Genomic DNA, 23,022 nt, shown 5'->3' with positions numbered 1-23,022 from the left:
GTTCACTCTGCCTCTTTCCATGGTATGTCCTGTATTGTGTAATAGATCTCCTTGCTCTGCCTTCACCATGGCTCTTTATCTGCCCTATAGGGACAAGTGGAAGGACCTGACATGTGGAATCTCAGGAGTTTGGACCCAAAACTCTAGTTTCACTTTGATGTTACAACTCAAGCCTGGAGACAAAGGGTCTAGGTTGCCCTTACAATCAAAGTGTCTCCTGACATTGGCATTTGCTCTTCATGGCCCTTTTTTAGTTATTCTTCCTGGTGACACATTTACCAAAAAACCTAATTATTCATTTCAGAGCATTGTATCTCATTTAACTCTTAACAGAGAAGGGAGGGTAATGGAAGGAATGAGGATCTATATATTCTTGAGCAGTTGATTTGAATTCTCTCTGTTCTAGTGAATTTTCAGCCTTATTGTTTCTTTCTCAGTTCCTAAACCTACTGACCTTTTGGTATGTTTTCTAATTTCCCTGTCACCTTACCCTAGCTATTCTGCCTCACAACCTCACAACTAGGGTGTGAGTAGTCAGCCCAGGGAGGCAAATAGTACCCTTAAGTCCTGTCTCCTGAACACATCCCCCATTCTTTGATGAGGAAAATGGATATTTTTCTCAATCTTATGTGAAGAACTATGAAAATGTGGTTTCAAAGCACATTCTACCTTAACCCAATGAGATTGTTTCCCCTGAGTCTTTACGTTTAGAAATTCTGGAACTGCCAAATAGACCTTACTCTAAAGCAAGTTGGAGATTGCTTGACAAATGCTTGCAACTAAGGACACAGTTGGTACACTGCTGATGGGAAGGTAGATTGACAAAAACCTTTCTGGAGGGCAATTTGCCAGTTGATTAAAGAAATAAACATTTGTTTATCATTAAACATAGAAATACTTCCTAGTGTGTTCCTCATTTTAGCTTGTTTAATAGTGTTGGCAGTAGGACTCGTGGAATGGCTCAAGTGGTAGAATGCCTGCCTAGCAAGCATGAGGTCCTGAGTTTAAATTGAAGTACTACCAAAAAAAAAAAAGACCAAAAAACAAAAAACATAATGTTGACAGTGACTTTTCCAGGCTTGGTCTCCTTATCAGGGTCTTTCTAGCTATCAGGCCTACAGGCAGCTGGTGAACAAGTTTGGTTCTAGAGGTGGCAGTGAGATGGGAAGAGCCTCCACAGAACACCACAGGACTCCAGGGATTCTGGCATGTTCTCTGTATCTGTTTAAATTGACAGCGGTGGCATGGCTCAGCTGTGAAAAGTATCTACCTATCCTCACTTGTAGCCATCTATTGCTCTCCTGTTTACTAGATGGGAATATGAATGGTTTTGTATTGGCAACCAAACATTGTCCTAGAATAATAAAGACATAGGAAGTCAAATAGAACTACTTTGTGAAGCCAGGAGGAGATGAGGAGAGAGAGGGGAAGGAGAAATGATTAGAGAGAGAGACAAGGAAAGAATAGGGGCTTTGAAATATAGCAGATTTATGTTTGAATACCAGCATTGCCAATAAATAGCAAAAGTTCTGAAGCTGGCTTTCTCCTTCTCCTCTCCTCCCCTCCCCTCTCCCCTCCCCTCTCCTTTCTTTTCTTCCCCTCCCCTCCCAATTCTTTCTCTTCCCTTCCCTCTTTTCTTTGACAGAGTCTCTCTGTGCAGCTCAGGCTGCCCTTGAACTCTCATCTTCCTGCCTCGGCTCCAGGTGATGGGAATACAGGCATGACTGGCTTTGAAGCTTGGTTTTCTCAAGTGATTCACAGACCTGTTGGCAAAATGAAATGAAATGAAAGGGTATATGTAAAGCACTGGAGGCATGGACATACGTGCTCAAAGTGAGTTCCATTTTAAAATGTCATATCCTGTTGTCCCCTGAAGAAGCCTGGGTTTTGCATAATGTGTATCGATTTCAGATTCAGAAAGTATGACCAATGTGACATCTCTAAAACTATTTTATGTTCCAGATGTAAATGACTTGGTTTACATAGTTGGCATAGTTTTCATTATCTTACTGGAGTTTAAAGGTTTTTTAAATTTTAAAGTATTTTCCCTTAAAGATTCTGTTCATGACTGATCAAGAAGTTGGTTGAATAGGGAAGAAGTAGATTGTTAAGACCAAGGGAGGTATTTGAATAACTTATTACAGAGGCAGAGGCAGCAAGATTACAAGTTCCAAGGCCAGCCTGAGCTATATAGTAAAAATCCTGTGTCAAAAAACCAAGGGCTAGGATGTAGTTCAGTGGTAGAGTGGTTGCCTAACATGTGCAAGGCCCTAGGTTTGAACCTAAGCACTCCAAGGAAAACAAAAAAGAGATTACATAAAATATGGTGTTTCACCCTCTAATAAGCACTTGGGTTTTAACATCATGGTGAGTTGTATTCACATCTTTTTCATACCCGCATCTGGCTTTGAAGTGTACCCAAAAGAGGGATGGGAGGATGTGATAAATTTTGCATTTAACCAAGTGTCCCCTACAGATAAGCACCAGGGAGAGGAAGAATAAGAAATGGTCCTGTAAGCTTGGATCTTTGGTTTCACTTCCTTCTGTCCCAAGTAGTTGCTAAAGTAATTTACAGTTAGGAAAGCTGTGCTCACCCTGGCTGAGGCAGTAAAGTGCTTGGTGAGTACTCCTAATTTATCACAGGCAGTAAATGCTAGCGAATTATATACTGTACTCAAAGAGCCATTGCCCAAGAGAAGTTTGCCCTAGAAGATACAACTGAAGCAAAGCGTATATATATATATATATATATTTTTTTTTTACTTTAAGATCACTGGTATTTGATCTACTGGATGTTTTTTAGAGCTTACATTATTATATTATACTTTTGATTTCATTAAATGAAATTGGTTTTTGTGTTTCAGTAGTACGTGCCCTTTGTCTTTCCTTTATTCCCCATCTCACTGTTATTTCTAGTCCACAGGAGTTTTCCCAGTGTTTGAAGAGGGTGTGCAGTTTGGTCTATCTTGCAGTTAGACTGGGAAAATATATGCAAGGAAAATGACATTAATACTTGCCCCTAGTCAAGAGTCTGCCTTCTCATTTTAATAGCAAAATATGCATCAGAAACCACCCACACATATCAGCAGCGATGGGAAGTGTATGTGTGGAAGCTTCATGTTAAGAAGCCTGCTTCCGTCATATTGCCAGCTAGTGCAATATAAGTTTCTTGTTAGAGATACAGAAATTATTCAAAACCAATCTGTTTAGGAAAAAAAACAAACAAACCAATGAACAATAACACCAAAAACCTCTCTGGGTAAATTTATTGATATAAGAGAACACATTTATTAAAAAACCCATAACAAACAAGATATCACAGGGTCTTAAAACTTCAGAGGCCCTGGGTGAGGTCAGTTTGAGCATCTCCATCCATTCTCTTTCTGAATGCTGTGGAAAGAAGAGCTTGGAAGTATGATTTGTTTCTTTTCTTTACTGCCTGTCTTTTGGACAGGTTGTAAACTTTGTTTTTGTGGCTTGGGTCTTTTTTCTTTTCCCTAGTTGAACCATAGATATGCTCATGTGACACTTACCCTCTTGCTTTTGTGGTCTGGGGACAAGCAGAGTGCCATCTGGGGGCTTCATAGAGATGCAGAATCTTGGCCTAGACCTGCAGGCCCAGACTCTGCAGTATAATGCGATCCCTGCTTGGTTCCCTTTCATGCTCAGTTCTGAGCTCACTTAGCTAGTGCTGTTAGGAGAAACCAGTGTTTTAGGGTCCTTGGCAGGTTTTTGGTTTGGAGGGAAATCCTTTGGAAAAAAAACATAACAATGACAAGAAGTGACTTAGAGACATAGAGATTTGCTGAAAGGACGTACAAGGACCTGCACTGGAGTCCTGAAGCCAGACCCAAGGTGGCACTAGGGTCTGGCTCCCTTATGCCAACTCTGTCCCCTAGACCTGCTCCATTCTCTCCCCTGATCACCCCTCAGGGATTCTGCTGTCTCATAGTGCTGGCTTCCACATGCCCCATAAAGGCCCCTCCAACAGCTGTTTCCATCATCAGCTCCTTTTGGCTTCAGCTCACATTGATTTCTTCCTTGTTTCCCATACCAAATTCTTAAGAACTGGAATCTGATTGGTCCTATTCCAGGATTTTCTCTCTTCCACCCAGTAGACTGGCCAGCCCAGAAGTAGACTGTTGGATCAGCTAGGGGATACATGCAAGTGTTCTTCATGAAGGCCACTCCTCAGTAGGGAGGAGGCTGAGAAATGGTGTGAGGTGGGCTTCCGACCACCCATAAATCTAATCACAGCTTGTAGGAACTACAGCATAAAATCCCGAATGTCACTTGGCAAAAAGCTCTTACCTGTTCAACATGTGGCAGTTTGAGGCAAAGAAATTGAAAGGTATCTAAGTTCATTTACTGCCAGATCTCTTCAAGGACAAGAAAGAGGGAAAGGTGAACTGAACAACGATATCTCTATCTATAATCTATCTACCTACCTATCTATCTATCTCTCATCTTTGTTTTTGTGAGATAGGGCCTTGCCACATAGCCCAGGCTGGCCTTGAACTCACAATTCTCCTGCCTCAGCCTCCTGAATACTTAGCATACATGCATTCACTACCATAGGCCACCTTTAAATATTGATTTTAAAAAATATTTCACGGGTTAGTTAATTTTAGGGACTTGTAGTGAGAAACAAAACTATGTATGTGGGAGCCTGGGAGAGAAAGTCTAATTAGCTAAAATATTCTGGGTTAGTCTTAGAAGACAGAGCATCCTTCAAAGAGCCTAATGACATAGCTGAGTTTATGGAGACTGAAAGAAATTGTTAGAGAAAAATATCACCTTTAAATATTATTACTGAAAGATTTGAAATCTTAAGATTTCCAGGGATTTGAGTATTTCTAGAAAAATTATACCTCCCAGTACTGATATATCAGCCATTTGGGGACCAATGACTAAGCCTTTGATGCTACAACAAGATACCATCATGGAAGCCTACAGCCTGGCTTTCCAGGCACTTCCTAGAGCTCACTATACTGCCCTAAGTGAGGATGATGTGCTTTGCACACTGTCTCTGTGCTCGTCCTTCTTTTCCTCCCAGTTTTTCCCTCCTGCTTATCTATCTACATCCACTGTGTCCCCTCTGACCTATCCCACTGAGGCTGTGACAGAAACACATGTTCTCCAGCCTGGCATTTGTGTTCAGACTGCACTATGGGTGGTCATGTCTTCCATAATCCCTTACCCCATACTACACTCTCCTGTCATTCCTAACAGCTTCTTTGCCCAGGAGCACTGGCCCTGTCACTCCTTCTGCTCACTGCCCATGTTTTCCCATCCTGCCTAGAGTCTTCTCTGATTTCTATCTACCCAAACACGCCCCCTTTCTGAGCACATCTCTGATCTTGCCTCCTTCAAGACCCCTCCTCATCCCCCCTGATAGAATGGGTCTCATCCTCCTCACAGTAACTGTGATTCACACACCATTTCTCCCCTACTGTTTGTAAGTCACATGACAGTGGGACTTGAAAACCTCACATTGAGCGTGGCATAGTAGAAGAGTAGAGGGGGATATAGCAAGGCATATAGAACCTGGACTCTGTCAGAGTCTCTGGATTTCTGGGTTTCTGTCAGAATCACAATCCTGGTGGGCTGATCAGCTGTGGTTTGTGTGACATCACCTGCCTCATCCAGCCTCAGCTCCTGTATTTGTAAAATAAGAAAACAAGGGACTTATTTAGAAGCGCAACTGTACCCATGTCTCTGAAGTGCGCATGACCTCATAAGCACCCCCCTAATCCTTAGTCTCTGCTCTGGTACTTTCAGTAGGTGCTCAGTAGGTGGCAGATCCTGTGCCACCACTGGACAGGGACACTAGAGGCTCCAGGCTTAGCCACTGCATTAACTTCTTTGTCCATCAAGACTTTTATAAGAGCTGCTAATGTCAAGAAAATGACTGGGTTTGACTTTCACCTCTTCCTCCTAACCGGTCCCCTTTAGGAGGAGGTGCTAATGAGCAGCAAAATGACCAAAAGGTGGCCAGCTTTGGCTAGTCATCAGCTCTGGAAGAAGTGGGTGTGTAGGGTGGCAGGGAACAGGCACTAGAGCCCAGCACTGGCCCCAGTTGGCACCAAGAGAACAGGGTCTGTGCAGGGTCCAGAGTGGTGAAGCTCATTCTGGATGAGCTTTGGAAAGAAGCCTGAGTCGTGCCCCTCTCTGTGGCTGTATAAATAAGCATCAGGCCTCTACTGTGGCTGTGTTAATAACTGCTCTTTCTCTTGAGAAGGTTCTATTTTTCTAATCACCTTCTTGACAGATATATTCCTGGCAAGTGGCAATTTGAGAGTGCCACCAGCAGGAGACTGACTAAAGTCTTCCATTCTAGGCAGTGGCCAGAGCAGACAGGCCCAGGAGGGGCAGGCCCAGGACTGCCAGTTGCTTCTCAGATACCCAGGAAGCCAATGACATCATACTGCTTGTGGAGAAGGCAGGAGCCTCCCCTTACTATCTGTGGTGCCATTTGGAGGAGAAGGAGGCCTCAAAGGACAGGCTGGTGAGCCCCAGTGTTCCTTAGCTGTCTTTGACAACAAACCCCGTCCCGAGGCAGAGAAATCAGTGGCTCAAATCCAGATGCACTTGACAGTCACCTGCTGCTGCCCTTGAAAAGTTGTTGTGCAGTCAACTGAGGCCATGGGTCCTTAGCACTTCAAGAATTTCCATTCTCTGTGTTCACAGACCTACACCGCACAAATAATGGCATATCAAATTAAGATAGTTCCAATAAAAATTGAGCACAATTTCAAGTGACAGTCCACAATACGTGGTCCATACGTCTTTACTCTGCTGTTGTTCCACTGACATTAAATCAGAGGTTCTTGGTGGGGAGGAAATGAAGTGTGCTCATGCTCTCTTAAGGAGGCACACCAGAAGGGGCCGAAGAAGAGGGCACAGAACACTCTAGAAAAACCATGAACTGGGCTTGATGCCAACAGAGCCTTAGATGTGCTGTAGTGGCCCTGTTACCCTAGGAGGGTATCTTGTGGCACATGTCGATAGCCCAGGAGCAGAAGCCTTTAAATAATTTTTCTTCTAAAAAGTACTATTATATTGATTTGTTTAAGTCAGGGTATTTATAATTCAAAAATTTAAAGAAAAACTTGAAGTCTTAGTATTTACTCAAGGGTTACAGGCTATTTCTCATAAAAACATGCAGGAGAAGTTTGGTCATGAGATTTCAGGTCAGGAAAACATGTGTACCTAAAGAGGGGTTTGCACAAATATTCAAGTGTGAATTTCCTGTCTTCTCATGGGAGGCATGAGACATGTTTCTTGATCCTTTAGTTTGGGGGCTTAGAGAATGTCATTGGATGGGGTCAAAGTCACATTGAAAGAGTAATTCACCCAAAAGGTGTGCTAGTTCACTGGAAACCCTGACACCTTGGGGTTCTGGTAGGTGAGTTCAGGCTGTGAGGCAAAATAATTTCTTCCAGGGATGAAAAAAGCCAGAGCAAGGCATTCTAAGGCAATGGTACTGTGTTTGGGTGTGTATCATTACCACCGGAGGGCTTGTAAAACAAGTTGCTGGACCCTGCCACAAGAGTTTGGGTATGGTCCCTGTCTAACCCAATCCCTGGGCCTTCCTAGAAATTAGGCCACCTAGCCAACCTGTAAGGGATGGAGCCAGAAAGAGGGAGGGCATGTGACAGGGCTAGGATGGAGTCCTCTGGTCAGACTTAGAAACTTCAGCACTCTAAAAGTTCTGTGGCACTCATGTCAACCAGGTGTCCAAATGTCACTAACTCACATAGGCGTTATAGTGCCTTAAAACCCTTTGCCTTTAATGCTTCCTTAAAAACCAGATCCCGCCAAGCTGCATCCCCCAAGGAGCAGGACACAGAAGTATTGATATGGCTGCCCGTCATATCATCCACTTCCATTCATCAGAGCTCTGCAGAGAGAAGCACCTTTACACAATGCCGTCTTCCACTTTTCTCCTTCCAAAGGTTGTTCTTAAAATCAGCTCAAACAGGAAAATAATAACTGTGATGGGCTTGACCTTTGAAAAAGAAACATTAAATCCTCTTCCTGGTAGCTGAGAGATTCGGTGCTAGCAACAAAATTACATGAGTCACTGACAGAAAAGGGGCCCATAGCTATAGCTTTCACCAATACAAAAGAGATGAGGACAAAAGGCAGATGAAATATCCATTTTAATTATCCACATTAGATAGTAATAGCTTTACTAAAATTATTAAGTGATTAATAAATACTGATATTAATTATTAATAGCTTTGCTTCCCAGGGCTTTGGACTTGTAGACCACATTTTCCTTCCTCACAGACCCAGTGCACTAGAATTAGGACAACAGACCTGGCCCACCTCGGGCTTCCATCCCTTGGACAGCATTAGCCTTCAGGGAGGAAGACAGTGGGTAGTCTGCACTCAGGGAGACATCGGGAGTCGCTCTCTTTTGGGTCCCCAATTTTCTAGGCATGCCATATGTCAGTTCCTGACCAGTAAAGTGAGTGAACCATTGGAGAAAGAATCCTCGAGCTAAAACCATCCTGCAGACAAAATTTTCTGCAGTTTGGTAATTCTTTTGATTCAGAACAACTAGCTCAATGATAAGAAACAGAGGCAATTATTTAATAACAAGGGTAACAAAAAAATGATAGGAACCCTTTAAAAACTGATTTTCAATGACAAGAGTGGCTCAAGTGATAGTGTGCTTCCCAGGGAAGCACTGAATTCAAACCCCAGTACCACAAAACAAACAGGGAACAGACAAAAACAAAACAAAGCCCTGAATTTCAGAATAGATGACAGATTTCCGCTTTCAGTAGTGACAGACTAGGAAATTTGGACATCCTACCTGTTGAGGACAATTGGAAAATCTGGACAAAATCTTACAAAATAGTTTTTAAGAAACTTCTTGATGGCATTAGAAATCTAATAAATCAGACAAGAATGTCAGATTTGGAAGAAGGTAGAACCCAGGGCAATGGAAACCCGGTACATTTAGGACCACTTCTGCCAGTTTAGAAGAGATGGCAGAAGTCACATATCGTGGTGCATGTTTGTAATCCCAGGACCAGAGAGGCCAAGGCAGGAGGATCAAGAGTTCGAGGGCAGCCTGAACTATACAGCATGAGAATGTTCCTAGCTGTCATCCAGAAGCAAAGATCAATCCTTTCTGAAGAAATAGTAACATCAGCCTAAGCTTCAATTATTTTTACTACTATTCATACTTGGTACTTGATCCAATCAATTTTTTTCCAGACAAAAGGTAAAAACCCCAAACGACCACAAATAAAAACCAACAGAAACAATAGAGCCCCAGGGGACCAGACAGTGGAAATTTTTAACACAGACTCTAATAAAATAACCATGCCTGATATACCCAAAGGTATAAAAGATACCACTAAGACTTTTGGTAGAGAAAAATCAAATGTAGCTCAAGGGGTAGAGTACTTGCCTAATAAGCCCAAGGCCCCGAGTTCAAACCCCACTACCACCAAAAAAACCCCCAAAAACCCATAGACTTGAAAATTTCTGTTAAGAAAAATAAAAACTCATTGAGTGGGTTTAATAGAAGATTAGACAGCTGAATAGAAAATTAATGAACTGCAAGACAGGTCATGGAAAAACACTATAGAAATATATATCTTTCATTATACATATGTTTCTTTTTGCAATAGTGGACTTTGAACTCAGGGCCTTGGACTTGCTAGGCAGACACTCTACTGCTTGAGCCATGCCCCCAACCCTTTATGCTTTAGCTGTTTTTCATAGAGGGGCTCGAGTTTATTCCTGGGCCATCTGAATCATGATCCTCCTAGTTACACTTTTCCCGTAGCTAGGCACATGCTGCCATCCCTAGCAATTTTTGTTGGTTAAGATGGGGTCTCGCTAATTTTTCTCCCGAGCTGAACATGAACCTCCATTTCTCCCATTTCTGCATCCCAAGTAGCTAGTTTAAGCCATTGACCTGACTGAGATGATATTTTCAATGAAGGAAAAGTCAGAGGAGGCCTCACATAATGTGTAATTGTAGCCCCAAAATAAAGAGAAAGAGTGGGCAGAAACTATTTGAAGTGATAAGAGGTGAGAATTTTCAAAAATTGATGAAAGGCCTTGAGCCACAGACTCAAGAAGCACTACAATTTTCAAGAAGGACTAATAAAAGAAAAACCAGACCTACCATAGCAGAGCACAACTACTCAAAGCATTTTCAAAGAGCTGAGAGAAAATCATTGCTTACTTAGAATTCTCTACTCAATGAAAATACCCTACAAGAATGAAGGTGAAGCCAGGTGCCAGTGGCATATGCATGTCATCTCAAGCTACATGGGAGGCTGAGATCAGGAGGCCAGCTGGGAAAAAGTTCACAAGACTCCATCTTAAGGGAAAGAGCTGGATATGGTGGTATGCTCCTGTCATCCTAGCTACAGAGAGAGGTGTAAAATAGGAGGATATCAGTCCAGGCTGGCCTGGGCAAAAAAGCAAGACTCTACCTTAAAAATAAGCAAAAAGGGCTGGAGGCATGGCTGAACTAGTAGAACACCTGCCTAGCAAGTGTGAAGCCCTGAGTCCAAATCCCAGTACCACACACACACACACACACACACACACACACACACACAAGAATGAAGGTGAAATAAGCACATTTTTAGGCAAAACTGTATGAATTCATTACCAGGAGATCTGCACTAAAGGAAATACTAAAACATGTTCTTCACATAGAAGGAGAATGATTAAAGACAGAAATTGGAGCTATGGAAGGGATTGAAGAACAATAGAAAGTATAAGTATGTCCGAATATAAATAAGTATAAAGTGTGATAGTGCTTTGTGGAGTTTTTAGTATCTATAGAATTAAATGTGTAGCACCAACATCACATAAGGTCAGAATAGGGGGAAGGAGGCGAATTAAATAAATTAGTGTCCTAACACGTTATTGTAAGAGAGTGAAAGTACAATATAAATTAGGCTTACTAATTCAAGAATGTAAGCTGCAGTCTCTAGGGCAATGACTAGGAAAAGCCAAAGGCATGTACAACACTTCATATGTGCTCTCACACCATGCACACGTGGCACATAGGAAAGTCATAGGAAGAACCCATCAAAATGTTCAGTGTGGTTACATCTGGCCAAGCTCTCCTTTCCTTTGCATATTTAAATTTTTTCCATCTAATGTGTTGAAAAGGGACTATTATCATCAAAAGAGCCCTGCCTTCTAATTTTAGGACTTGTCTGTTTCTTTTTTTTAGCTTTTCTGAGCTGGAGATAGATGATTAAAAGTAAAATTTGCCATTAATTTGAAGTCTTTTTTTTTTTAACTTAACAATGTAACCTGAATATCCTTCTCTGTTGTCCAATATTATTCTATAACATTTTAATGACTGTAGAATAGCTGATCTATAATTTATTTAGCCATTTTCTTATTGTTGGGCATTTGGATTATTTCCAATTTTGGGGGGTAATAAAAACTCCTAATGACCTAATGAATATGCCCGCCTACATGATTTTTCCTGAGGATCCTTGCCTAGAAATATGATTGCTGGGTCAGAGGACCCACAAAATATTAAGGTTTTTGGATTCATGTTACCAAGTTGCCCTCCATTAAGGCTGTATCTAGTTGCTTTTTGATTGGCCACATGAAGAGTACTGGAGTCGCTGGCAGAGTGGCTTAAGTGCTAAAGTGCTACCAAGCTGAGTTGAAGCCCCAGTACAGCCAAAAAAAAAAAAAAAAAAGTACTGGGGATATCTAGTGAATCATCTTGTGCCTGTGACAACCTAAAGCTCACCATCCATGCTGCTGTGGTCATATCTGGAGAATTAGGTCAGCAGTGTAGGATGGTAGTATTCAGAAGGGCTTGAGGAAGCCCTTGAAGGTGGGCAGTGGACTGGTCCAGGGATGAAGGTCCAGCTGATGTGAAGCAGACCCCTGTCCACCTGGCCTAGCACGTGTGGGCCCAGAGTGAGTGACCAGATGGGAGAAGGAGGCAGGTGCTGCTGCCCAGAGCTGAGCCAGGGTGAGTAGAGGTTGCTGGGGACAGGATGACCAGACCATGCTGGACTGGATGAAGTGTGCACCGGTAGCCAAGGTGCGCTCAGGAACAAGGCAAAGTGTTGGTGAAAGGGTCACATCTGTGTCCTTACCTGACTTGACGATTCTTCAAAATTGGGAAGAAACTGGGACTTTTCTGCTTTTCATGATCTTCAAATAAAACAACCCTGCCAATTTGCTAGATAGTCTTGGAAGGATAATAAAGATAAACTGTCCTCCTCTCGCAGCAGAATGGAATTAGACTCACCTTGTTACAGCATGTGCTGCTACCAATTAAAGGGAGAGAGAGAGAGAGAGAGAGAGAGAGAGAGAGAGAGAGAAGAAACTCTGTTGAAACTTCCTCCACCTTCCAGTTGCTCTTATTCAATCCAGGCACTTTAAGTTCCCCAGGGACCTTAAGCTAAATCAACCACCAAATATTGAAAATAAAAACAAACTGTTAATTAGAGGGACTATAAATCATGCCTTTCCTCTGGGTGGGCTTGGGGGGGAGCAGAGACTGGAGGGGAAGCCCTGCAAAGGTGAGCAAGGAAGAATTTGAGGCCGCTTTCCTTTCTCTCCAGGGATTTCAAAGCAAAGATTTGTGAAGACTCCAGGCATCCTGGGGGCAGTGGTTTCATCTTGGTAAATCTCATTAGAGATTGCTGAAGGCAGGTGGTCTCCCTGCTGGGAGAAGCCTGAGCAGAGTTGTATACAAGGATAGTACCCATGTTGGACCTGCCCAGGGAGGAGCATGGTGTCCCTGGGTCAGGGAGGATACAAGGTCTGATTGGCAGTCATTGCCACCTCTAGGAGCAGGTTCGATCACCTTCACAGTTCCCTGTCAGTTTGTTGACTGCCAGTCTGTTGAGGCGGGGCTGCATCTCACTTGAGGGTGGTCACCCCGGACCACAGCTCTACTCCAGGGGAAGAGCAAAGGAACAGTGAGGGGCAGTGGTCCCTGCTCTCACACTGGCATTGTAAGTAGATTTTTATCCATTACCTGGCATTGGTTAGACTGTGGAACATGTCACTATATTAAAAAGCAGGACTTTGGGGGTCAAGAAATGGAGTCTTGGATTTTTAACTTTGGCTTTGTTGCTGTTTAAGCCACGGAAAGCGTGTATCAATCTGCTTCATTCTTTATGCCATAATTTTACCTGTCCCCTATTGATGGGCAATTGAGTTGTTCCTTATCTTTTGAAATTATAAACACACTGCAGAGAATATCCTTGTGCATACTTCCTTGAGTACATCATGCTCATCTGTGTGTTAACCTCACAGCATTATAAAACCCGAGGTCATAAGACTTCTGAAGGATAACAGGAGAAAACCTAGATGGCCTTGGGTCTAGCGATGACTTTTTAGGTAAAACACCAAAGGCATGATCCACGAAAGAAAGCATTTTAATGGATTTCATTGAGTTTCCACTCTGCAAAAGACAGTGTCAAGAGAATTAAAGACAAGCCACAAACCAAGAGAAAATATTTGCAAAAGGCCTATCTGATAAAGGACTGTTAATCCAAAATGCACAGAGAACCCTAAAACTCAACAGTACAAAAATGAACAACCTGACCAAAAAGTGGGTCAAAGACCTTAACAGACACCTCACTAAAGATGACAAACAGAGGGCAGCTCAGCACAGGCAAAGATGCTCAACACTAACTGTCACCAGGGAGATTCAAATTACAACGAGATGGCACTATTCACCTATTGGAGTGTCCAAAACCCAGAACACTGACAGCACCAAATGCTGGCAAGGATGCAGAGCAATAGGAGCACTCGTTCATTACTGGTAGAAATGAAAAACGGCACAGCCACTTAAAAAGACAGTTTGGCAGCCTTTTAGAAAACTAAATGTACTTTTTGTTTTTGAGACAGGGTCTCACTATGTAGCCCAGGCTGGCCTTGAACTCGTTATCTTCCTGCCTCAGCCTCCTGAGTGCTGGTATTACAGGTGTGTGCTATCATACTACTAAACTTACTCTTACCATACAACGTAGTAAACGTGCCCCTTGGTTATTTTCAAAGGAGCTGAAAATTTATGTCCATGCAAAAGTCTGCACGCAGATGTTTACAGCAGTTTCATTCATAATTGCCAAAACTTGGGAACAACCCAGCTTTCTTCAGAAGGCCAGTTGATAAATAAACTGTAGTACATCCAGGCTATGGAAAAGGAAGAGTTCTGTCAAGCTAAAGAAAGACATGGAGGAAACTTAAATGCCTATTACCAAGTGAAAGGAGCCAATCTGAAAAGGCTCCACACTACATGACTTTCTGGGACTGACAAAACTATGGAGACAGTGAAAAAATCAGAGGTTGCCAGGAATGTGTTTCTGGGGTGGGGGAGGAAGAAAAGCTGGAGTGCAGAGGCTTTGTGAGACAGTGTGAAGGATTCTGTGTGATACTGTGATGTTGGATACATGTTATACCTGTGCCCAAACCTATACAATGTACAACACCAAGAGTGAGACCTGACAGACTATGTGCTTTGGGTGATAATGGTGTGTCAACATAGGTTCATCGATTGTAAGGAATATGTCAGTAATGGGGGAGCTATGCCCCCCTGTGGGGGGCTTTCCTGGGAATCTAAAACAGCTCTTAAAGTCAGGTGCTGGTGGCTCATGCCTGTAAGCCTAGCTTCTCAGGAGGTAGAGATCAGGAGGGTCACGGTTTGAGGCCATTTGGGTAAAATAGTTTGCGAGACTCCATCTCAAAAATACTCAACACAAAAAAAGGGCTGGTGGAGTGACCCAAGTTGTAGAGTACCTGCAAGTGTGAGGCCCTGAATTCAAACCCCAGTACCGCCAAAAGAAAAAAAAGTTACTTTTTTTTTTTTTTAAACAAACCCTAGTATTAGAGTTGCTGAGTCAAAGAACATACATGTTTTGAATTTTGACTATTAAAGTTTTTGTTCATCTGAAGAGTACTGGGCAGAAAAAGCATGACTAAGAGGCGTGGTATTAAAATAGCATTTAAAAGTATGTTTTAAGCAACTTCCCACTGTAATGAGGAAATCTAGAGCTTTCCACATATAAACCACCCTCTAAAAGCTCCTGTCGTACCTACCCAGTAACAGCATTTATCAGACCCTCGCTGCACATCCCCGATCTTTTTCAGCCTCAGGGCAGAATCATCATCTCTGATCTCTGAATGAGGGAACCAAAAGTGCAGAGAAGTTAAATAGCTCAACTATGGCCACAAGACTAACACACGACAGAACCAGGACTGAACCTAGACTGATTCCAGAGCCTCCATTTCAACCCCATGCTGCTCTGCCCACATGAGGGACACAGGACACAGAAACTCAAATTGCAGGAGAAAAATTGAGGAGGTGAACCAATTTGTGTTATAATGTCTATCTACCTAGGTAGATAGACATTATATGAATATATATACATATTTAATATGTGTGTATATGTATATACATAGAAATGTCACAAGGAAAACTCCCTGTATAGCTATCTTATACAAACAAAAATGTCTTTTTTTCAAAAACGGAGAGCAGGAAGGTAAAACAGTTCCTGTCTGGGGGTTCCAGTGGGAGGGGGGAGAATGTAGGGATAGGGTGTAGGAGAGTGGATGTGTAGAAAAAATAAGACCTGTTGAAACTATTGCAAGAATGGGGAGAGGGGGGATAAAGGAGAATGATGGAGGGAGTGATTTCAATTATGATATATTTTTTCCAACTCTTTTTTATTATTGTACTGGGTGGGGGTACATCGTGGCATTTACAAAAGTTCTTACAATATATCAAATATACCATACTTGAATTCACCCCCTCCACCATTCTCCTTTATCTTCCCCTCCCCCTATTCCTGGAATAATTTCAGCAGGTATCATTTTTCCCTTTTCACAAATGTGTACACAGTATTTGCACCATATTCACCCTCCCACAACCCTTCCCTGCCCTCTCCCCACTCCCATTGGTACCAGCCCCTCCAGGCAGGACCTGTTCTGCCCTCCTGTTCTCCTATTTTGTAAAAGAAAAAAAAAATGACATTTTTGTTTGTTTAAGATAACTACACAGGGAGTTTTCTTTTGATATTTCCATGTATATATGTATTATAACCCAATTTGGTTCATCTCAATTTTTCTTCTATCTTAGTCCCCTTCTTATGATGGTTTCAATAGGTTTAAAAATTCTGTATTCATTTTTGCATAGAGAGTACATCAACCATATTTACCTTCTTTTTAATATAATTTTATTAGGATATATTAATTATATGGGGGGAGTCATAGTGACAATTCTGATTAGACTTATATTGTACATTACTTACATTACCCCCATCGTCTCTCCCCCTAAGCCCCCTCCCCACCCCACTTAAAACAATGCAAAAGGTTTCTTAATTCTGTTTCATATAGGTATATGAAGTCCATTTACCATATACTGTCACCTTAATCTCTTTCCTTCACCCTCCCCCCTCTCACTGGCATTCCCCCCACAACTGTACTTATTTTACAGTCCTGTTTTTCATTATTAACATTTAAGTTGATGTTCACAGGGGTGTCTCCATGTATGCCCACTGTGGGTGTGCTTTACTTCTGTCCAACCCTTTCTATTACTCTCCCTTACCCCTTTATTCACCTTCTTACTTCCTTCTTTTATCCTCTCCCTCTCCTATGTCAACAATGATACATTGTAAGAACTTTGGTACATGTCACAATGTACCAAAATGCAAACTAACAAAAAGAAGAAGAAACTTTAATTGCTAGACTTGTCCACCAATTAGAATATCTTCAGAGTGCCACTGTAACTTTAGTGTGCACAAACAGAAATAAGCCTCAGTGATGCAAAATAGAAAAAAAGGCAGGCCTCAATTTTGCTCATTGTGGCCACAGAATCGTGACTGCAGTCCTTGGGTCACGCGTGCCTGGTCTAGGAATCTGCAGGTCCTGGGCTCTTTCAGATGGGGCTGTGTTTCAGAGTCACCCTCCACCTCCTTCACCCTGCTTTGTGCCTCTAGAGGCTGGCCTCTAAGGAACACATCGCTGACTTCCCACCCAATGACTCTGATTTGGTTTGGCCAACGGGAGGCACTGGCAGGAGACTGAATGTCAGGAGTTGTGAAAGATTAAGGCATTTGTCCTACTGTTTCCCTCCCTCTGGGCTGCCGTCTCCAGTCTACAACGTCTCAGTCTGGACATGTGCTCAGGCCACCACGTCTCAGATACTGCTTATGCAAGTGCTCTGAGAACAGTCTTTTGGTGTCTTTGGAAGACTGTTTTCTTTTAATATGCTCTTCAAAATTCTAATTCTGCCCACAGATGACCTCTGTCTCTAAACTTAGTATGTGTGTCCGTCCTCTCAGGGACACCCAGCATTTTGCTGCACACTCTGACAAGAGAAGGGTTGGGTTTGGAATATATCTTTTTCTGGAGTCACTGCCTTCTAGTGACAGGGGTGCCCTCTTCCCCAACTTTACTTTGTATAGACACACAACCATCCTGTGCAAAACTTACCTGGCTGCCTCATGGAAGTTAGTCTTTCTCCAATCATTTCAAAGATGGATGTAATTATTCTTCCATCCCACCTTAACAGTCTTCTCATTGAGATGTGTTTGTCCCACACATCCCTCTGGGTCTGAGCAAGCTGGAGAGTGCTTCTACCTGTAGAGCAGAAGGGATGGGATGTGACTTCTGAAATTAGGTCAGAAAAGGCCATGCAATTTTGGGTGGTCTCAGAACACTCACTCTGCACAGTTACCTTCTTGGGGCCATTCCTCTCAGAAATGAGTGTCCAGGCCATCAGAGGCTCAGGCCATGTGTGGTGCTTCAGGCCCTGGTCCCCGTTGAATCAGCTTTCTATATATCCCAACCTAGGCAATAGATATTGAACGAGGAACCCATCTGGGAGGCGAGTCCTCCAGTTCCAACCATCCCAGCCCCTCTCAGTCTAGATCCTCCCAGATGAGGCCCCAGACATAGTAGAACCACAGAAAATAATCTGCATGTGCCCTTTCCAGTACTTGACCTCTGGAATCCATGAGCACAAGTGGTTGCTGTTCTACACCCCTTCATTTGGGATGGCTTGTTTTGCTGTCCTAGTAGCTAGACCATGAGCACACTTCACACCCAATGCTGTGCAGTCACATGGTGGCAGTACTCACTGATTCTCTTTAAGACCATACAACATCCAAAACCCAAACTCACACAGCATCCTCTTTTCCACCTCTTATTTTAGAGGGAAGGAAGAGAATAAAAGTTCAGGGTTGGCTTCAATCATCCAGTCAGTGAGTTGAGAACAAGCATTGGCATTTAAAATCAAAAGGATGAGCTGGGGGAATGGCTCAAGTGGTAGCAAGTGAGGCATTCAGTTCAATCCCCAGAGTCACCAATAATAATAATAATCATCATCATCAAAAGGATACTGCTAAAATTCCAGTGCTACTTTTATATCATGGGGTTGCAAGTTTTCTTCCCTTTGCTGTAGTTGTTCTGAATCTTGCGGCCATCCATCCCTGCTCTGATGAAGTAGACACCCTAATACCTTCTGTCCCTGCTTCTGCCTGGAATACACACTTAGGTTAGCTTAACCCATACAAACTGCTGTTTTGAATGTAAAATATCAGCAAACTTCATGTGATTAAATATTAACTCCAGTTCCTCAAGTGCATGTACCATTGAATTCTATTCTTAGCTCTCAACCTGAATAGTATTTGTTTCCTGCTTTCTCTTTCTGCCACTGCTCCATGCAAACTGGATGTTTTCTGGATCACGGCATCTTGGCCTTCCCTCCACAGCACTTACAATAATTTGTTATTATACGTGTGTTTATTATTTAATGTCTAATACCCTAAAGTAGACTTATAAACTGTTTGAGAGCTGCACATCACTGTATCTCAGGCCCAGGCGTGGGGCCTGGCACATCATAGGCACTCCATAAATGTCAGCTCAATTAATGTACATACAATGTGGCTCTCTTCATAGGCAGACAATGTTTTTATTCTGTTGTCAGTGTGTCCTGTACACATTGTGGTCCTTGTCATTGTGTCTGGATCACAATTTAAGCTTTTAGAGCAATGCATGGCTTCTAATCCTGACTGTCCATTAGACTCATCTAGGATGATTTTAGAACCTACCAAGGAATCTCTCCTCAAATCAATCAGATCCTAGTCACTAAGGAATGGAGCACAGGGTGGAGAAACACTGTCTTCCAGCCTCTGTGTCTGGTGCTGTCTGTCACCATGATGCTTTCCTGCTGTTGCCCCAGTGGTAGAGCTTCAAACCCCATTATTTTATTCTCAGTCCCAATTACCTCTTTTGGGGACATTAGATATTGCCGCCAACAACCAACCAGTAAGCACTGGAGAGCCAATCAAACTTGATTTTGCAAGTAACTTTTCCATTGGCTATACTAAGGAGCAGTTTTAGCCTTTCTATAGTCTAGAACAGTGGCTCTAAATCCACCCCAAATAAACATGAAATCCTCAAGGCAGGTTTTCTGACCTCTCCTTCCAACAGTATTACCATGTTTAATCCTTTCTCCAGTGGAGTACTCAAGCCTCCACTTACCTCTTCCCCTCCTATTTTTCCAGGTCTTAGGATAGTCTATGGGTCATGGTTTAAGTGACGTACACACACACACCCATTGACTCTTCTTTTCATCCACCCATCCATTTGTTCATTCATTTATCCATCCAAATACTTTGAACGCCCACTGTGTACCCTTTTCTACCTGCCCGCAACCATATCTTACCCTTCAGGGGGCAAGGCAAACCGAATAAATTTAGTTCTTACCCCAATTATCTCAGGTAGACAGAACTGAAAAATGGTGAAGTGTTATTATAACAACTTATTAAAATGTGTCTTTAGAAGATAGTGAGGAAAAACAAAGGAAGGCTTCTCATCAGTGATGGTAGCAGGACCTTGATTTATTAGGAATCTACTGGGTAGAAGGCAGAGGGGTAGGTGACAGACACATAGGCAAAAGTAGAACCTAAAAAAAATCAGAATAAACCCAACAGTCCTGGATATAACTAAAAGAAATTAAGCAATGTATGTTTTTTATTTATTTGTTTTTGTGATGCTGGGGATCAAACCAAGGGTCTCACACAAGCTAAGCATGCACTCTACCACTGAGCTACACCCCCCCAGGCCTAGGTGGGAATTTTTAACTCTCTAGTCTGAATGTGGTCTCAGACCTCATCTAATTTCTTAGATACAGAACATGTCACACATTTGTTACCTATATTCATGCTCAACTGATTTCATTTTCATAAACTTTATTGATTCCCCCATGCTCTTTACAGCCACTGATTTTATATGCCTCTCATCACACTGCAGGTTTATTATTTCACTTTGTACTTCTTGTAGTAATTGAATTGCTTACCTTAATGGCATGACAAGGTTTTGTACACTTAGCCATTGATGCTGCTGACTTAGCACAGTTTGTCTCACTTATTTTACTGAATTGTTCTTATTAATTCTTCCACCACCAAATAAGCTGCTTCTTTTGGGAATTGCTTGAGAAGCAGAAAGGCTTTTTGCTGTCCCACTTTCTGTGACTAGAGGTATGAAGAATTTTGAATTGGTCTCACTTTCTGTGACTAGAGGTATGAAGAATTTTGAATCAGGGACTGTTTCAATTATCTATTGCTACATAATAAACCACCCCAAAAAATAGTGACTTAAAATAACAATAGCCATTTGTTATATCTCACAATCCTATGGGTTGGCTGGGCTCATCCAAATGGTTCTTCTGCTCCATGTGATGCTGGCTGGAGCTGCAGTGGGCTGGAGGCCCCACTTGTATGGCTTAACAACATGACTGGCATTTGGTGCCAGCTATTGTCTGGAAACTGAACTGGAGTGTTGACTAGAGCAGTTCAGTGGGCTGGATTCCAAAACCAGGTGTTTCCAGCCCATGAAACAAGAAACTGAAGATACTACAAGACTCAGCCTTAGCAGTTACACAGTGTCACCTCTGCTATATTTTATTAAACAAGTCATAGGACCAGTTCAGATTCAAGTGAAAGGAAGTAGATTCCACCTCTCCATGAGAGGAGTGGCAAAAAATTTGCAGCTATTTTTAGTTCACTTGGGACATTTTTCACTGTAGAGAACAATGCCCTTCTGAGGACACAATGTACCACAAAACATATCACTGACATTGCCCAATTGTTTTGTAGATGTACTACATCTACACCTCTTGGAAAATCACCTTTGAAAGCCTGCCACTGCCCCTTAAGGGCTCTTCCTACTATGGAAAAGAAGTAGGTTCAGGAACTATGCTTCTGTTTGCATTTCTAGCTCACTGCTATTGATGACTACTGGTAAATAAAAGCATTTAAAATTTGCATTTCTATTTTATCATTATTACATGTTTGGTTGAACAATATTACATATTTTGTAAACTCTAATTTATAAAAAGAGCTCCAACCAAAGTAGGCAGGCGTACTTAAGTAGTTTCTCTTAAGAACAGAGATGTGAACATAAATCCAATTTGCTAATTATTCTGATCGTCACTGGAGATTAACTCCTAAACATGACATTACCCCTGGCAATATTTTTCTAAACACCAAATTTGTTCTGGCGTTTCATTTTCTCATAAATCCATTCATTCACTCACTCATTCATTCATTGCCAATGCCAGGGGAAGGACAGCACAGTAGCTGGCCAAGGCAGTTGAGGCTAGATAGAGGACAGCATTTTAGGCACCTGCTTATAAGAAATGATGACAAGGGGGATAAAGGAGAATGATGGAAGGGGTGAATTCAAGTATGATATATTTGATATATTGTAAGAAATTTTCTAAATGCCATAATGTATCCCCAGCACAACAATTAAAAAAAAAAGTGATGACAAGACAAAGGTTTTTTAACCAAGAGACACTGTCTTGATAATACTTGACAATGTGGTGTGTGAGTCGGAGGGATGTTTCAGGAGACAATTCATATGAAAAACAACACATATAAGAATAGGTGACACATTTGAGAAACTGATAAATGATTCAAAACTGCTTTAGACATGTAAATGACAGGTGACTTGGAAAGCCAGTGACAGCTGATGAGGCTGTTCCAGGTATGTGCCCAGGTACCCTCCCTCCCTTTAGTCTCCAGTCCTCTGTGGTCTATCTGAGCACTGGGCCTTCCAGCTCTTTTCTCTGTTCTCTTGCCTATGGTATGATGACATCATGGGATGCCCTTCCCGTCCTTCTTGGCCCCCTGCATTGTGCTTCTGGAGTATGAGCCTCCAGGCTTCCCCATCCCTGAGACTCTGTGTCTTTGTCCACAATATGCTGTTATAACAGAATACCACAGACTGAGTAATATATAACAAATAGTAATTCAGTTGCTTCACAGTTTTGGAGGCTGGAAGTCCAGGATGGAGAGGCCATATCTACTGAGCGCCATCTTGCTGTGTCATAACATGGCAGAGCATGTCACATGGTGAGAGAGAGCAAGAGAGGGCTGAACTCACTTTACAATAAACCCCCTCCCATGACAACCATGTTAATCCAAGTCCTTATGACCTGATCACCTCTTAAAGGTCCCAACTCCCAATATGGTCGAATTGGGGATAAAATTTCCAACACATGAGCTTGGGGGACACATTTAAATCCCAGCACCCTGCTACCTGGAAAAATTCTCCTGTCCTTCAAAGATGGCACCTCTGTGACATGGTTCCTGAGCACAGGGTCATCTCCATTTCCTCTCAACCCTGACAATATTTAAACCTGATAGGGAAATGATCACAGTCTACATTTGTATCAGAGTTGTCATTCTTTGGGTTGTCTTGTCCCCTTCCCTTCCCTTCCCTTCCCTTCCCTTCGCTTCCCTTTCCTTCCCTTCCTGCTGTCCTCCATGCTCCCCAAGGGCAAGATTCATCATGAAGGTTTTTAAAACCATTTCAAATGGATGCAAGACATGGACACTATAAAATGCAAATAAGCAGAGAGAAGGAAAAAATAGGGTGAATGGTCTTGCTACTGCTAACATTTTGGTATGGATTTTGTTCTTTTTTTATTTTAATTTTTTTTGCAAAGTAGATTTATTATTTGAAGTCATCTGCTTTTTT

At 42.3% G+C, this 23,022-nt stretch overlaps 1 long non-coding RNA gene across 1 annotated transcript in view; it reads left to right on the top strand.

Moving 5' to 3' along the window:
* The first annotated feature begins 1,649 nt into the window (after nucleotides 1-1,649).
* Nucleotides 1,650-23,022, top strand: part of LOC141417368 (uncharacterized) — a 41,800-nt gene continuing 20,427 nt past the window's right edge. Inside the window, exon 1 of the long non-coding RNA XR_012441911.1 lies at nucleotides 1,650-1,833. This is a non-coding gene — a long non-coding RNA (uncharacterized lncRNA). The remainder of the gene's footprint in view (nucleotides 1,834-23,022) is intronic.

This window comes from Castor canadensis, chromosome 2 (assembly GCF_047511655.1).
Source record: "Castor canadensis chromosome 2, mCasCan1.hap1v2, whole genome shotgun sequence".
Lineage (NCBI taxonomy): Eukaryota > Metazoa > Chordata > Mammalia > Rodentia > Castoridae > Castor > Castor canadensis.
This window is presented reverse-complemented; position numbering and strand designations above follow the sequence as displayed.